Consider the following 18338-nt stretch of genomic DNA (forward strand, 5'->3'; position numbering starts at 1 on the left):
TTGGCAGGCGGACTTCCTGAGTCACCAGAAATTGTTACCAGGGGAATGGTCCCTGCATCCCGAGGTGTTTCTACAGATCTGCCAATACTGGGGGACCCCAGATGTGGATCTGTTGGCATCCAGATTCAATGCCAAACTGGACAGGTTTGTATCCAGGACCAAGGATCCACTGGCTGTCGGGATAGACGCATTAGTGGTTCCTTGGGATCAGTATTCTCTGATATATGCCTTTCCTCCAATCCAGATTCTGCCGCACCTACTATGCAGAATACGGGAGGAAGAGAAGCCAGTGATCTTAGTGGCCCCAGCGTGGTCCAGGAGATCACGGTACTCGGAAATTGGGAAGTTGGCAGTAGGGGAACCATTGGTCCTCCCTTGTCGCCCAGACCTGTTGTCTCAAGGGCCCATATTCCATCCTTCTTTACGGTCGCTGAATTTGATGGCCTGGCTTTTGAGACCAGAATATTCGGTTCGGTCTTGTCCACTTTGATAAATGCTAGAAAATCAGTTTCTAGAACTATCTATTACAGAGTATGGAAGTCATACATTTCTTGGTGTGAGGAAAGGAAATGCAACCCTCGTAAGTATACGATTGGAAGAGTCCTCGCCTTTCTCCAAACAGGAGTAGACTTGCAGCTCGCTTTAGGGACAATTAAGGGACAGATTTCGGCCTTATCTGTTTTCTTCCAGAGACCAATTGCATCCCATTCTTTGGTGTGGACCTTTGTTAAAGGAGTAATGCACCTGAGGCCATCACTTAAACCACCTTTATGTCCATGGGACCTAAATTTGGTACTTTCAGCCTTACAGAGTCAGCCCTTTGAACCTATTAGGCATATTCCGTTTGTCCTATTGACCAGGAAATTAGTTTTCCTAGTGGCTATAACATCAGCTAGAAGGGTGTCAGAATTGGCCGCCCTTTCTTGCAAGGAACCTTTTATGGTTCTTCATCAGGATAGGGTGGTCATGCGCCCTCGTCCGGATTTTTTACCGAAGGTAGTGTCCAAATTTCATCTAAATCAGGATATCAAAAAAGGAAAAGAGAAGGGACTTATGGACTTTTTAGGCACCACAAAATTGTAGATAAAACTTCTTATTTTATTTGATATCAAAAGACACATAACAAAAGACAAACATATTGTTAAAAACACAACATATGCCTATGCTTAAATAGTTGCTATACAACACCATCTACAATATAAGATTCTCCGGACATATGAAGAATAGCTTCAAATATGGATCCGTCCGAAGAGGTGGCTAGATAGCAATTCCATGATCAATTCACATGTTGAAATTGTTTGATGCTCGACATGTTTCGCGTATGGGCTACGCTTCCTCAAGAGCGATAACAATGTTTGTAGTAACTATCAGAGTATATAACATTACAATACTGGTTAGTATATATATACACAAGTAAAAAACAGGCGTCTACAATGGCGCCACATACTTTGTACAAAAAGGACAATTGTGTACTTGCTCAAATAGGGCGGTAGTGGGCGTCAAAACCCGGGCGGTGCTAAAGGACTGCTATGGGGGCGTGCACAACATAGTTACAGATAGTATTTAAATAGCAATAAGATAGATTTGTGACCCAAGTCAGATTTTTGGTGGCCTTAACCTGTAGAAGAAAGGGAAGGGGGGATGGGGAGGGGAAAGGGAGGGAGGGAGGAAAAAGGAGGAGGGAAGAAGAGAGGAGGAAAAGACAATTGGGAAGAAAAGGGAGGGGGGGGATTTGGATAGGGAGGGAGGGGAGGGGGGGGAAGAATGGGGAGGGGGGGGGGGAAGGGGGGGGGGAGGAAAAGAAGGGGGGAGGGGGAGGGAAAAGGGGAAAAAAGGGGATATGGAGGGTTCAAGGATAGTCCCCCAATAGAACAGACAGATAGTGAAAACATAATACAGAGAAAAATACTCACATTTAAAACCAATATGAAATAATAAAGAAAGGTAGTAGTCCGCTAGTAAGGAGGAACCAGATAACTTGACCATATAATAAAATATGCGCATCAGGGTAAGTATGTTCTTGATATTAACTATTTTCTTGTATATATGGACCTGTTCCTAGAACAAGGAAGATAATGAATTTTAAAGAAAGAGGAAAATTTGCATAGAGCATGTAAGTTTTTTTGATGGTAGCCTTATTCCTTACTATAATCTGGGACACTCACCACTATTTATCTTACAGATCGAAATTTATAGTCTGTGTGCCTCTGAGTTCCACCATGGGAAACAAACAGACATCGACCGCAGCATAGGAGTTATATTATCCAATATAAACTTCAGACACTTTCCCCTGAAGTATGAGTAAAGTCAAGTGAAAAAGGAGGGAGAGGGAGGAAAAAGAAGGAGAAAAGGAAGAAAGTAAAGCCTTAGTTAAAACTATAACACCAACATCCAACAGTATACACCATCATAATAGTTAATACTGTGGTAAAAAAAGGGTACCTGAATATAGTGGAGAGGAAGCCTGTGGCATGTAGTGTCCTCCTGAACCTGGGGCGGAACGCACACTGTGTTAGGACGCAGTCCTATTTGTGTGCCCGTCCCGGCTGTCGTCGTCCAATCGGCGGCCGCCGACGTGACGTCATCCGGACCGACCGGCCAAATGCTCGCCGTGCGCATGCGCCCCGACCGGCCGGAAGGGCCGTCAATCCAGACGGCGCCTCCAGTGGGAGGGTGGCGCACGCCCACCGCGAGCTGCATCCGCCATCACTTTCCTTGACCTTACAATTTGCAAGGATAGAGACGGCAAACTGGCCACCTCCTTGTTCCGCAAAGAGACAGCAGGTAACACTCTGCTACATGCGGAAAGTGCCCACCCATATACTCTTATACGAAGTATACCATATGCCCAGTACCTCAGACTCCGGAGAAATTGCACCTTTACGGAGGACTTCAAACTACAAGCTAAAGCACTTCGCGAACGTTTGAAGGCAAGGGGATATAGCAAATCACTTCTTCGCCGTGCATACAATAAGGTATTGCGTCAGTCACGTAATACTTTATTGTACCAACATAAAGCTCCTAAAGCAAATACGATGGTTAGATACATCACAAAATACTCCCAACAACATTCGGAATTACGGAATATTTTATCTGAACACTGGTCTTTACTACGCGAAGACCCCATCCTGGCCAAATACATAACTCCTACTCCCACCATTACTTTTCGGAGAAGCAGATCCCTGAGGGATAGACTGACATCTAGTCACTTCTGTAATGATTCTAGAACACAGTTCCATCTGAGAGGAATGACTAGATGTGGGAGGTGCTCGTTCTGCCCCTGGATCCGTACAGGGACCAGCTTTAAACTTCCCAATGGTGAGATATTCACTCCTCATTTTCATGCTGATTGTGAAACTCAGGGCCTAGTTTACCTTATGACATGCGAGTGTCAAGCCTTCTACGTCGGAAATACTATCCGACATTTCCGTTCACGCATTAAGGACCACGTTTATTATTCTGGAGGAGGAAAAATGATCACATCTGTTAGTAGACACTTGGACCTTTACCATAGATTCGACACCTCGGTGGTCTCCTTTCTTGCCCTTGCGGTTATCCCAAGAAGCCCCCGGGGTGGCGACTGGGACAAACAAATTTTAAGGCAGGAAACTTTGTGGATAGAGCGGTTGAATGCGACTCGGGCCCCTGGCATTAACGAATCGCAGTCCTATAAATCTTTTATGTGATGACCACTGGGCTATAAGCTAGAGGCACAGGTTCTGAGGAGAATCCAGGTGGACCTACGTGGTTTTTAGGTCCACTTAGAAATATAGAGATTAGATTTGAGATCCACATATACTTCTGTATATAGTAAATATATCAATAATATAAATATGGAGGTATTTACATGCAATAATAGAAATTTCTGTATTGCTTTACGGTATATAAATATGTGTTTGAAAACCCTCTTTAATGTACATGCATATGAGTTCTTTTGTGTGCCGAGCTCTATAGGTGCGGGTTTGTGTCAGCGCCACCTGGTGGTACATTCTCGATTGCTATGCGGCCACCCAGCGCCGCATCGGCTTCTTCTGATGTGGCACGCGCATCGGCTGGCTATTCTAGCCGGCGGATGCAGCTCGCGGTGGGCGTGCGCCGCCCTCCCACTGGAGGCGCCGTCTGGATTGACGGCCCTTCCGGCCGGTCGGGGCGCATGCGCACGGCGAGCATTTGGCCGGTCCGGATGAAGTCACGTCGGCGGCCGCCGATTGGACGACGACGGACGGGACGGGCACACAAATAGGACTGCGTCCTAACACAGTGTGCGTTCCGCCCCAGGTTCAGGAGGACACTACATGCCACAGGCTTCCTCTCCACTATATTCAGGTACCCTTTTTTTACCACAGTATTAACTATTATGATGGTGTATACTGTTGGATGTTGGTGTTATAGTTTTAACTAAGGCTTTACTTTCTTCCTTTTCTCCTTCTTTTTCCTCCCTCCCCCTCCTTTTTCACTTGACTTTACTCATACTTCAGGGGAAAGTGTCTGAAGTTTATATTGGATAATATAACTCCTATGCTGCGGTCGATGTCTGTTTGTTTCCCATGGTGGAACTCAGAGGCACACAGACTATAAATTTCGATCTGTAAGATAAATAGTGGTGAGTGTCCCAGATTATAGTAAGGAATAAGGCTACCATCAAAAAAACTTACATGCTCTATGCAAATTTTCCTCTTTCTTTAAAATTCATTATCTTCCTTGTTCTAGGAACAGGTCCATATATACAAGAAAATAGTTAATATCAAGAACATACTTACCCTGATGCGCATATTTTATTATATGGTCAAGTTATCTGGTTCCTCCTTACTAGCGGACTACTACCTTTCTTTATTATTTCATATTGGTTTTAAATGTGAGTATTTTTCTCTGTATTATGTTTTCACTATCTGTCTGTTCTATTGGGGGACTATCCTTGAACCCTCCGTATCCCCTTTTTTCCCCTTTTCCCTCCCCCTCCCCCCTTCTTTTCCTGCCCCCCCCCCCATTCTTCCCCCCCCCCCTCCCCTCCCTCCCTATCCAAATCCCCCCCCCCCCACTCCCTTTTCTTCCCAATTGTCTTTTCCTCCTCTCTTCTTCCCTCCTCCTTTTTCCTCCCTCCCTCCCTTTCCCCTCCCCATCCCCCCTTCCCTTTCATCTACAGGTTAAGGCCACCAAAAATCTGACTTGGGTCACAAATCTATCTTATTGCTATTTAAATACTATCTGTAACTATGTTGTGCACGCCCCCATAGCAGTCCTTTAGCACCGCCCGGGTTTTGACGCCCACTACCGCCCTATTTGAGCAAGTACACAATTGTCCTTTTTGTACAAAGTATGTGGCGCCATTGTAGACGCCTGTTTTTTACTTGTGTATATATATATATATACTAACCAGTATTGTAATGTTATATACTCTGATAGTTACTACAAACATTATTATCGCTCTTGAGGAAGCATAGCCCATACGCGAAACATGTCGAGCATCAAACAATTTCAACATGTGAATTGATCATGGAATTGCTATCTAGCCACCTCTTCGGACGGATCCATATTTGAAGCTATTCTTCATATGTCCGGAGAATCTTATATTGTAGATGGTGTTGTATAGCAACTATTTAAGCATAGGCATATGTTGTGTTTTTAACAATATTTTTGTCTTTTGTTATGTGTCTTTTGATATCAAATAAAATAAGAAGTTTTATCTACAATTTTGTGGTGCCTAAAAAGTCCATAAGTCCCTTCTCTTTTCCTTTTTTGGTATATGCAATTGTTAGGACGTGGCACAGTACTACTTTACGTGTATCCACGGCACCACTCCGTGTGACGATACACTTCCCTCACATTTTTTTAAATAAATCAGGACATCATTTTACCTTCCTTTTTTCCAAACCCTAAGACTAGGGAGGAAAAGTCGCTTCACTCACTGGATGTGGTGAGAGCGATAAAGGTTTACTTGGAAATGTCAGTTCCTTTTCGGAAAACTGACTGCCTTTTTGTCTTGCCCGAGGGTCCTAAAAGAGGACAGCCGGCAACTAGTTCATCTATATCCAGGTGGATTCGCCATACTATTGTCCAGGCGTATGGATTAAAGCGCAAGGTTCCACCCCGGGATTTGAGAGCACACTCCACTAGAGGGGTTAGTGCATCATGTGCAGTACGCCAGCAGGTATCTATGGTTCAGGTTTTCAAAGCAGCCGTTTGGTCTTCAGTTCATACGTTCACCAGGTTTTACCAAGTGGATGTGAGATCTCAAAGTGAGACTGTGTTTGGCCACAGTGTGTTGCAGGCTGCTTTATAATCTCAGGCCCGTCGGGCTTAGGGATAATGTGTTCCCTCTCTCAGTTGCATTGCTTTAGGACATCCCACATAGTCATTATTATGGTGCTCTGTGTCCCGTGATGTATGATAAAGAAAAACAGATTTTTAGAACAGCTTACCTGTAAAATCCTTTTCTTTGAGTCACCTGAAGGTAAGCGTATAACCCACATAGTCATTATTATGGTGCTCTGTGTCCTGTGATGTACTCAAAGAAAAGGATTTTACAGGTAAGCTGTTTTAAAAATCCGTTTTTTTTGCCCACGTGCATGAGGCCTTGATCTTCAAGGAGATTATATTATTGACACACTTACTGTATTTATTGGCATATAACACTCACTTTTTCACCATGAAAATCGGGTGCAAATAGCATGTGCATGTTATACGCCGATACTTCAATTTTAGCTGCCTTGGAGGGGACAGGGAGGGGGGTGGGATGAGCGCCATCAGATTACATACAGTGAGAATCTCCTGTTTACTTGGCGACCTCTGTAATAGGAATTCCTGTCTCCTGGGCCACCATTGGACCACTGTTCTGTCTATCATAGGACATTCTCACTGTATGTAATCTGTCGGCGCTCGTCTCACCCCCCTCCCTGTCCCCTCTAGGCTGCAGATGGGCATCGATCAGGCTGAACTGATGGCAATGGTGAGCTGCTGCACTGATGGCAATGGCAAGGCTGCTGCATTGATGTCAATGGTGAGGCTGCTGCATTGATGGCAATGGTGAGGCTGCTGCATTGATGTCAATGGTGAGGCTGCTGCATTGATGGCAATGGTGAGGCTGCATTGATGTGGAATGATGAGGCTGCATTGATGGCACTTGTGAGGCTGCAGATGAGCATTGATCAGGCTGCATTGATGGCAATGGTGATGCTGCTGATGGGCACTGACCCTTATTTTGCTTCAAAGTTCCTTATTTAAAATTTAAGTTTTTTTCCTGAAACTTCCCTCTTAAAATGAATGTGCGTGTTATATGCCTGTGCATGTTATATGCCAATAAATACGGTATTTAATTCTAGAAAAACATTATGAGACTTCATATTGTAAAATGGTAGCAAAAAATACAATTTACAATATTTAATCATAGAGAAAGGAGCGAAAAACATTTCTTTAAGTATGTGGCTGCAAAAGGATGTAAGGAAGTGTAAATTATCGTATTATTGAGAAAACTTGGAGGCGCCACAGAGAAGGAGTATGAGAGAGCCACATGTGGTCCATAAATCAGTTTGACATTCCTGTTCCAGATGCTGACAGATGTAGAAGAAGCATGACACTTTGTTTAATTAGTGAGCTTCTTCATGTTCAAGGGATTTTGGTTAGACAGGAACGCAGTGTGTACTGTAATCACCAATTATGTCTTTAATGAAAGGTGTGAGCTGTGAAACTGAGATTCTCCGTCCTGCACTGGGAATGCCATGGACATTATTTAAATGTAAATGGTGTGCTGTTCCCTGTGTTAAAGTATGTAACACAATATATTGGATGAACAAAGAGTGACTGATGTGTACACAATAGTACGTGAGGTAATTGCCTTGTTAAATTGAGACTAAAACTAAATAGATTGGTGCATCAGTGACACTCTGAGGTGCTCAGTACATATAAATAAACAATCTATATATGAAAAAAATGTGCCTTATGTGATAAACAATTATATCGCACAACATTCATATTCATGAGCAAAGTTGCAGTATGTGGAATCTTTTCAGACAGATTCCTGCATTGATCTCCTATGCTGAAAAGCGCTGAAATTTTGCAAGAAGTCTACTGGATTCCACTTGTAAGTAATCTCCAATGACTTGATATATGATGTTTCATAAAGTAGTTAGCCTCTTATCACATATGGTGGATCTCTATTACAGAGATTAGACTCGCTGTGGAATATGATCGCCTGTGTGGATATCACTCTCCTAGGTTTTTTCACAACCAAACATCTACAAAGATTGAACTCAGGTGATTCAAAGAACAAGGAACTGACTCACTTCTATAGGTGTTCAGCTCATCCACAACACAGCAATTAGCCAGTTTAAACTTCTCAGGTGCAATGATATGTAAACGTTTTCATCCGTTTAAATGTAGATGGAACTCCAAGATTCAGGAAATCATATATAAGGAAAGAAAAAGCCTCATAGTGTAAAACCGCATACATTTATTAAAATGCTTGTAAATGTTACACTTACAGCAAGGCAGAAAAATCAGGCATGAAAAAATTGTCTGGTGACTATGTCATTCATCCAACCAGTTGAGTGGTGCTACAAGGACTCTTCGGATCGGACTCACCTATGGAAGTGAGTCAGTTCCTTGTTCAAACTTTGTGCAAACTTTGGAGGTGTTTGGTTGTGAAAAAACCTAGAAGAGTGATATCCACACAGGTGGTCATATCCCACAGTGAGTCTGATGTAATAGGGATCCACCATATCTGGTAAGAGGCTAACTTTACGTTATGAAACATCATATTTCAAATCATTGGATGTTACTTACAAGTGGAATCCAGTAGACATCTTGCAAAATTTCAGTGCTTTCAGTATAGGAAAATAATGCAGCAATCTGTCTGAAAAGATTCCACATGCTGCATCTTTGCTCATGAATATGAACTGTGTGCGATATAACTGTTTATCACATACGGCAAATTTTTTAATCCATAGATTGTTTATCTATATGTACTGTTTTGAGCACATCAGAGTGTCACTTATGCACCAATCTATTTAGTATTAGTCTCAATTTATCAAGGCAATTACCTCACATACTATTGTGTACACATCAGTCACTCTTTGTTCATCCAATATATTGTGTTACATACTTTAGCACAGGGAATAGCGAACAATTTATATTATTAGTATTTATTTGATTCCTTCCTGGTCTTGAGTAGCAGCTGTTCAACCAATTCAGACCAGCGCAGAGATTTACATTTATCCAAGAGAGTGTGTAGCCCAAGCTGCCCGTGAAACAGTTTCACATTGAGCAGATAGAGAGGCTTGCAAGAGCCACTCATTGTGTGTGAAACTGTCAGGTATTGAAACTGCTTGCAGGGAGAGAGACCAGCTGTCAAAACTCAGCGGTGATGTCAGGGGTGGGTGAGACCGAACAGCTATCAAACACCAGCCAATCAGGGTCGGATTAAGAAAATCATGGGCCTTGTGCTGAGGATTATGGTGGGGCTTTTTATTAAAAAAAAAAATAAAAAAAAAATAATTAAAAATGCAAACAATTTTTTGTTATAACAAATTAAATTAAATAGAGAGAAGGAGGATGAGAGAGAGAAAAAGGGGATGAGAGAGGGGTGAGGGGTAAGGGAGGGAGGATGAGAGGTAGAGGGGGGATTAGAGAGAGAGGATGCGAATGAGCATGCGTGGAAGTGACAGCAACACAGCCCGGCCAAAGCAAGTGACCGAAGACACAGAAACCAGAAGGAAGACAGGGTGAAGATGGGAAAAAAGTGTGCCCATTCTAGAGCTGGTAACATTGAGGATATTCAATATAATTTTAAGGAACAGTTTTTGTGTGTAAGAGGCATAGGGGAGGAGTATGGATGGTATAAAAGTGGGAAGTATGTGCAGGTGAGGGAGAGGAATGTGGAGGGTATAACAGTGGGCACTATGTATAGGAGAGGAGCGTGGAGGGTATGCCAGCGGGCAGTATGTACAAGAGAGGATTGTGGAGGGTATGATGGGGGCAGTATGTACAGGAGAGGAGTGTGGAGGGTATGATAGAGGCAGTATGTACAAGAGAGGAGTGTGGAGGGTATGATAGAGGCAGTATGTACAGGAGAGGAGTGTGGAAGGTATTATGAGGGTAGTATGTACAGGAGAGGAGTGTGGAGAGAAAGATAGTTGGCAGTATGTACAGGAAAGGAGTGTAGAGGGTATGACAGTTGGCAGTATGTACATGAGAGGAGTGTGGAAGACATCACAGTGGGCAGTATGTACCGAAAAGGAATGTGGAGAGTATGACAGTGAGCAATATGCAGAGGAGAGGAGTGTGGGTGGTATGACAGTGGGCAGTATGTACAGGAGAGGAGTGTGGAGGGTATGACAGTGGACAGTATGTACCGGAGAGGAGTATGGAGGGTATGACAGTGGGCAGTATGTACAGGAGAGGAGTGTGAAGGGTATGACCGTGGGCAGTATGTACAGGAGAGGAGTGTGGAGGGTATGATGGAGCAGTATGTACAGGAGAGGAGTGTGGAGGGTATGACAGTGAGCAGTATGTACAGGAGAGGAGTGTGGAGGGTATGACAGTGGGCACTATGTATAGGAGAGAAGTGTGGAGGGTATGACAGTGGACACTGTGTATGCCAATCTTTAGTATAACAGGTAATCAACACACTACTTTTTACAATAAACCACTGTCAGTAAAAGGATTGCTGCTAAGCACTGTTATGTGTTCGCACACCACAGAGAAAAAAGTGCAGCGCTAACTTACTGATCAATAACTTAACAATGATGGTGGAACCCTCTCATGGATGAAAATCTCAATAAACTTCAATATTACCGCAGTACCGGTTTCTGTGATATGTAATGTCACATATAATACACATCAAACTGAAAAAAGACATAAAAAAATGAAACTTAGCAGGGATGGTGGAAACCTCTCCTATAGATATTTGCCATAGAGATTACAATAATTCCAGTGATAGGTGATTTCACATGTAATATGCATCAAAATAAGAATAAGACATACATTTTTTAAAAACTTAGCAGGGATGGTGGAAACCCCTTTACAGATAATTACACTACAAATGAACTTCAAGTGCAACAACTTTTTAGTTTGGAGGTTCACATCATTATAGCACTTTGGAATAGATTGTCACACTGAATTCTATTCGTTTTAGTTACTATGATAATGTGAATTTTTGCACTTGAAGTTCATTTTCCACCACCCCTGCTAAGTCCATGTCTTTATGGACCTTGCTTTGTGCACTGGTGTGCAGTCATATTGGAACAGGAAGGGGTCATCCCCAAACTGTTCCCACAAAGTTGGGAGCATGAAATTGTCCAAAATGTCTTGGTATGCTGACGCCTTAAGAGTTCCCTTCACTGGAACTAAGGGGCCAAGCCCAATCCTTGAAAAAACAAACCCACACCATAATCTCCCCCTCCACCAAATGATTTGGACCAGTGCTCAAAGCAAGGTCCATAAAGACATGGATGAGCGAGTTTGAGGTGGAGGAACTTGACTGGCCTGCACCTCATCCCGACAGAACATCTTTGGGATAAATTAGCGCGGTGACTGCGAGCCAGGCCTTCTTGTCCAACATCAGTGCCTGACCTCACAAATGCGCTTCTGGAAGAATGGTCAAACATTCCCATAGACACACTCCTAAACCTTGTGGGCAGCCTTCCCAGAAGAGTTAAAGCTGTTATAGATGTAAAGGGTGAGCCAACTCAATATTGAACCCTACGGACTAAGACTGGGATGCCATTAAAGGTCATGTGCGTGTAAAGGCAGGTGTCCCAACACTTTTGGAAATATAATGTGAATATACTGTGTATATATATATATATATATATATATATATATATATATATATATATATATATATATATATATAAAATTTACACACGCGTGTGTGTTTGAGCTTTGCAATTGGATGCGCACGCCTATGCTACTGTAAGATCTAATATATAAATGTAAACTATAAATATGGTCTTGGAATTCAGCCCTGATTGATGAATATTCCCAGTTCCTGGTTATTATCAGCAACTTTTATACGGGATGCTTAGTCCGCCTTTGTTTTGTGTATGCTCTGCCTTATTAGCGGTGTTCTGTAATGCCTGGTCTTACTTGCTCACGTGGAATTGTCATAAATTCTTTCCATTGTGTTTCCTATTATAATGTCTGATTTCTTGAACATTAACCCTTTCACTGCCAGAGCCCTTTTTGCGTTTTTTGCACACATGTTTAAAAAATCATTTTAGGCCTGAAGATTACACAAAACCCACAAATATTATATATTTTCTGAAAGCAGACACCCTAGAGAATAAAATAGCGGTAGTTCCAATTTTTTATGTCACACGATATTACCGCAAAGGTCTAGGAAAACGCAAAATTTCAGTAAAAAACTATTTTACTGCAATGTTTTTATTTTTAATTTTTATTCACTTTAGAATTTGTTAAATTCGTTTTGGTATAATTTATTTTGGATTTGTTGAAATTCCTTACTATTGTGCTTCAGAAATCCAGATACATCCAAATCTTCGAATAACAAAAGTTTTGTCTGAATTTTGATTCGTAATGAAACTAATCACACATGTCTATAGGTGGAAAGGAAGACATACAGGAGTGTGTACTATATTGGAATTGTTATGCATTTCAGTGACTGTTAGAGCTACGTGATCCCCAAAAACGGAGTTATCACATTCCATAAAAATCACAATGACATTTTGTTAAAAGGCACAGTTTTTAATAAAAAGGTCTTTCTGATTTTTTTCTTTTAAGGACATATTCAACCAAGATAAAAATCACCAGTGACTCTGCATGATGTTAATAGATGAATTCCTGGTATGGCAATTTGTACATAGTTACTATGTCATAGTTTGGACCAATATAAGTATGTATGTGCCATAAAGCTGGAGATCTCTGTGCCAAGTAGCTATCCTGCTACATGTGGAAGGTCCACTTTAATTTACTGGTAAGCTCTGTGACTATAGGATTACACAGGAACATCCCGAGGAAACCCACATAAACGCAGTAAAAACATAGAAATTCCATGCAGACCCATAATATGAAATGAACCCCAGACCCAAACTCTGCAAGATGAGAATTTTAACCACTGTTCTTAGAAACCACCTAGACATGCACAGATATTCATTCAGGTTTTACGATACACTGAACAATTCTTGAAGGACTGGTTGGATTCTCTAAGCCTGGCCAGCAGCCATTGCTCTAGTGTCTGTGGTTTCCTGGAGATGTCTTTCGTGGTTGATGGTGCCCCACAGACCACCCAACTGTCATCCAAATTTGTTGAAATTGCAGATATCAGGTGATGTCATGCCTCCGGGTGTTCGGAAGAAAATGAATGCATCTTCCTAGTTTGAAACTCATAAATGATTGCAACATTTCCTTGGAAACTTAACAAACTACAGGAAGAGGGTTGTTGCAATAATTCAGGGTACTTTAGTCCTGGGAAAGGTCTGACACAGAAGGATTTGTAGTATGACACATAATTGTATTCTTCTGCTTGCTTTCTGGAAATGCTAAAGTTGGGAATGACATACTTCCAATGATTTTCTTACGTAGTTTTAAAAAATTTAATACAGAACAGACTAATGTTAATAATTAATTTTGAATTTTAAGTTGGGAACATAGCATTGTTTATTGACCTCTGTGTGCCATGACATATCAGCTCATTTTAGCGTGTAATATATCTCATATTTCAACCTTCAAACTGTAATAAAAGTCCAAGGAAAAAAATATCCCTTGCAGAAAAAAAATAATGCACTGCAAGGGTTAAATGCTCATTAAAGTGATACTAAACACGCACTGTTTCATTTACATCGCCCCTTCTATTTCTGCATATGAATGGTGGCACTGTAAATATTTTAATATAAAAACATCTACGTACATTTTTCCTAATCAATATACAGCTATCACATGACCCAGCTCTTTCCCAGCCTGTCTGCAGGGAAACATAAGCAGGAGGAGCTTCTAGTCCTCTGTTGCTGGAGACATGTTCAAATAAAAAAAAAAAAAAAAAATACAGAGTAATAATAAATACATAATATCAATAAACTTTTCTAAATTGGTATACAACTATTGATTTGAAATTAAATCTTTATTTTTTTGTGGAAAAAAATAACATGGTTTGAGCAGATTTTTGCCAGTCACAGGTTGTGTCACACCCTTCCGGCCGTGTTTTAGAATAAGAGGGAGGTGAGGCCTGCATTAACCTATTGGCATCCGCACTATAGCTGAATGACGGCCACAGCGCGGACCTGAATTTCCGGGAGGCCGTCATATGACGGCCTCCCCTTTGCACGCGCCCCGCGCGCCGTGATCACCGAGTCACTGAGACTCGGGTGATTACAGATCCGAGGAAGGGGCCGATCCCGGCCCCTTCCAGCCAATGACAGCTGATCACATGATGTAAACAAAAGCTCGGTAATCGTTTTTTTTTTTCTCCTCACGCTGACAGCTGACGGCTTATATGCAAGGGACATTGGTCCCGAAGAGGAAGAGGCAATTCTGCCTCATCTGTGCCACCAGTACCCCCTGCCAGTGCCCACAGTGCCACCTATCAATGCCTATGAGTGCCACCTATCAATGCCCACAAGTGCCACCTATCAATGCCCACCAGTGGTGCCAATCAGTGCCACCTAGCAGTGCTGCCTATCAGTGTAACCAACCAGTGCCGATCAGTGCCCATTATTGCCACCCATCAGTGTCCATCACTGCCATCCATCAGTGCCTATCACTGCCACCTATTGGTGCCCACCAGTGCCGCCTCATCAGCGTACATCAATGAAGGAGAAAAATTACCTGTTTGCAAAATTGTATAACAAAACATAAAAAAATAAATTTTTTTAAAAAAAATTTGGTCTTTTTAAATTTTTTAACAAAAACTAAAAACCGCAGAGGTGATCAAATACCACCAAAAGAAAGCTGTATTTGTGGGAAAAAAATGATAAAAATTTCATTTGGGTACAGTGTTGTATGACCACGCAATTGTCGTTCAAAGTGCATCAGCGCTGAAAGCTGAAAATTGGTCTGGACAGGAGGGGGGTTTAAGTGCCCAGTAAGCAAGTGGAGGAGGAGGGAGTGGGCTGCCATTTACCACTGTGTAAAATAGTGTAGGAGAAAATTGCGCTACTAATATCGACCAGCTGCCAGCATCAGCAGTAAGGTATTTGCATAAGAGTATAAAGGATAAGGGAGATGCAGCTGAGTATACCCCAGACAAATGTCTGGGGATGATATATAAAATATAAAGCGCTGTGTACAGTGCTAAATACATATATATTCAATGAGTGATCCTGGAAGTGAATAAAAGATAATGTGAAAACCTTTCAAATACTATAGCGACATGCTATGTGCAGTGCTAAATGCATATATAATAATTAAAACAGCGTGAAACATACAAACTGATGTGATAACACAGATAAGGTATGCAGACCGAGTCTATTCGTGGGAGTTTGGGTCGGAGATTGAGTTCCTGATTGTCGTCCATGCCTGTTTGACCCACCGCCGCTGGTGTGAGTGTGTCCACAGCTTAGGGTAAGAGTACCCATCCCCTTTCTCTGGTGTTGGAGGCACATCCCCGGGTGTCGTGTGCGAATTTCACTCTGCATGATTCAGCCTCATTGTTACATCCTATGAATTTCAATACCCCCGGACCATTTTTTAAGGGATTGAACACGCCATTATGAACTTTATTATGTTTCAGTGACTTTTACGTTGCCACTCACTCCTCCGGAATTTAAGGGGTTTTCTTTACAGGTCATTCTATGTGAGGTTCTTGTGGCCATCATTGGTCTGCATACCTTATCTGTGTTATCACATCAGTTTGTATGCTTCACGCTATTTTAAATATTATATAGCATGTCGCTATAGTATTTTAAAGGTTTTCACATTATCATTGATTCACTTCCAGGATCACTCATTGAATATATATGTATTTAACAATGTACACAGCACTTTATATTTTACATATCATCCTCGGACATTTGTCTGGGGTATACTCAGTTTTTAGCACTGCATCTCCCTTTAGTTCTGCACTAAGCATCATTTCTCTTTGCTGTCTAGTTCCTCTGCTATCTGTCATTCTAACATGTTTTTCTGACACCAAGAGAAAAAAGGTGACAGGGGAAGGAGCTCCAGCACACAGACTGTGATTGATATCCTCAGCTCTGTTCCTGTGTGCTGTGTTAAGGAGGGGTGTCCCTTCCCTCCAATCAGCTCTCAGAGCTCTTCTCACTGAGCGCTGCAGAGGGTAATTTCAGCTACGTTTTCAGACAGATCAGACAAGCATTATCATTTCTGCACTTTGAACAGCTGTAGAGAATAGAAGGCTGCAGATAAATAGGAACAACTTACAGTTGTGCTCATAAGTTTACATACCCTGGGAGAATTTATGATTTATTGGCTGTTTTTCAGAGAATATGGATAACACAAAAACTTTTCTTTCACTCATGGTTAGTGTTTGGCTGAAGCCACTTATTATCAATCAACTGTGTTTACTCTTTTTAAATCATAATGGCAACAGAAACTACCCAAATGACCCTGATCAAAAGTTTACATACCCTGGTGATTTTGGCCTGATAACATGCACACAGGTTGACACAAAGGGGTTTGAATTTAATGCAATTAAAGGTATCTATCCTGACGTTTCTGGATTTTGAGTCATGGGGAAAGTAAAAGAATTGTCAAAGGATCTGCGGGAAAAGGTAGTTGAACTGTATATAACAGGAAAGGATAATAAAGACATATCCAAGGAATTGAGTGTTTCAACTCTAATAAATAAGTGGAAAATGAGGGGTTCTGTTGAAACCAAACCACAGTCAGGTAGACCAACTAAAATTTCAGTCACAACTGACAGGGAAATAATTTGAGATGCAAAGAAAAACCCACAAATAACTTCAGGTGAAATACAGGACTCTCTGAAAACATGTGGTTTGGCTGTTTTCAAGATGCACAATAAGGAGGCACTTGAAGAAAGATGGGCTGCATGGTCGAGTTGCCAGAAGAAAGCCATTACTACACAAATGCCACAAAGTATCCCGCTTACAATATGTCAAACAGCACAAAGACCAGCCTCAAACCTTCTGGCACAAAGTCATTTCGAGTGATGAAACCAACATTGAGCTTTTTGGCCACAACCATAAACACTACATTTGGAGAGTCAACAAGGCCTATGATGAAAGGTACACCATTCCTACTGTGAAACATAGAGGTGGATCGCTGATGTTTTGGGGATGTGTGAGCTACTAAAGCACAGGAAAATTCTGCCGGGGTATGTAAACTTATGAGCACAGCTGTATGTAGGAGGTTTTGTTTTATCTCTGTGGCCAGTAACTTCACTGGGTATACTATATGTAAGGGTTTACAATCACTTTAATCAACAATTTCCCTTTTTTCTAAGTTTTACAAGTTAACATCTCGGGTATACAATATTCATTATTTCAATTGGTCATTGATGGCTCATTGTCACAGCGCTTTATATTGCAGGTATTGTTATAAACATGACACTTACAAAAGGGGAAAAGATGAACAACATTTTTTACAAATGTACATATTATTACATGTGTCAGTTCACTGATTTTTACTGCAGCAAACCTATTAAAAGCAAAAAAAATAAATAAGTCACCCTATAAAGCATGTCACCATTGCAGAGATTCACCCCTCTTTTTGTCCAATGAGAAAGCCAGTTCTAGTGAAATCAGTCTATATGTATATTTGTCCTCACTTGGGCAAGATTTCCTTACAGTGCCACTAAACCCACACCATAAAAAAACTATCAATAAACGGTGTATTACATGCTGTTCATACTCACTCAGTCAGTATGAGATTCACTTTCTGCATTCTGCAAAAACCTGGTTGATCCTGCTGTTCTCTATCTCCCCCTTCTGTCCATGTCCCCAATTCAGCTAGGGATTTTGCAAAACAGTGTTGGAAGCTCTGCACATGCTCAGTTTTCAGTGAGTTTCTATGCTGAGGATTTCCTCCCTATTACATCTGAGCAGTTCATGTGACATGTGGGTGTATACACAGTGGTAATTGACAGCCCACTCCCTCCCGCCTCCTCCATGCTCACTAACTAGCTAAACACAATGAGGGCAGGATATTACACATAGATTGATGGAGACTTCACCTCCCTCTTATTCTAAGACACAAGCTGGAGGGGGGTGACACAGCCTGTGACTGACAGAAATCTACCCACACTATGTTATTGCCCACCCTTTTTTAAGCCAGTCATGTGCTTCCAAAAAAAAACCCCCATTGAAATCCATGTGTCCTGCGCCCTGAATGTAGATTAGGGACCGGGCGCATGAATTAGGAGGGCGGCACCCCTGCGCCCCTTATGGACTGGGGAGTTCATAATTGAG

This window comes from Aquarana catesbeiana, linkage group LG01 (genome assembly GCF_042186555.1).
Source record: "Aquarana catesbeiana isolate 2022-GZ linkage group LG01, ASM4218655v1, whole genome shotgun sequence".
Classification (NCBI taxonomy): domain Eukaryota; kingdom Metazoa; phylum Chordata; class Amphibia; order Anura; family Ranidae; genus Aquarana; species Aquarana catesbeiana.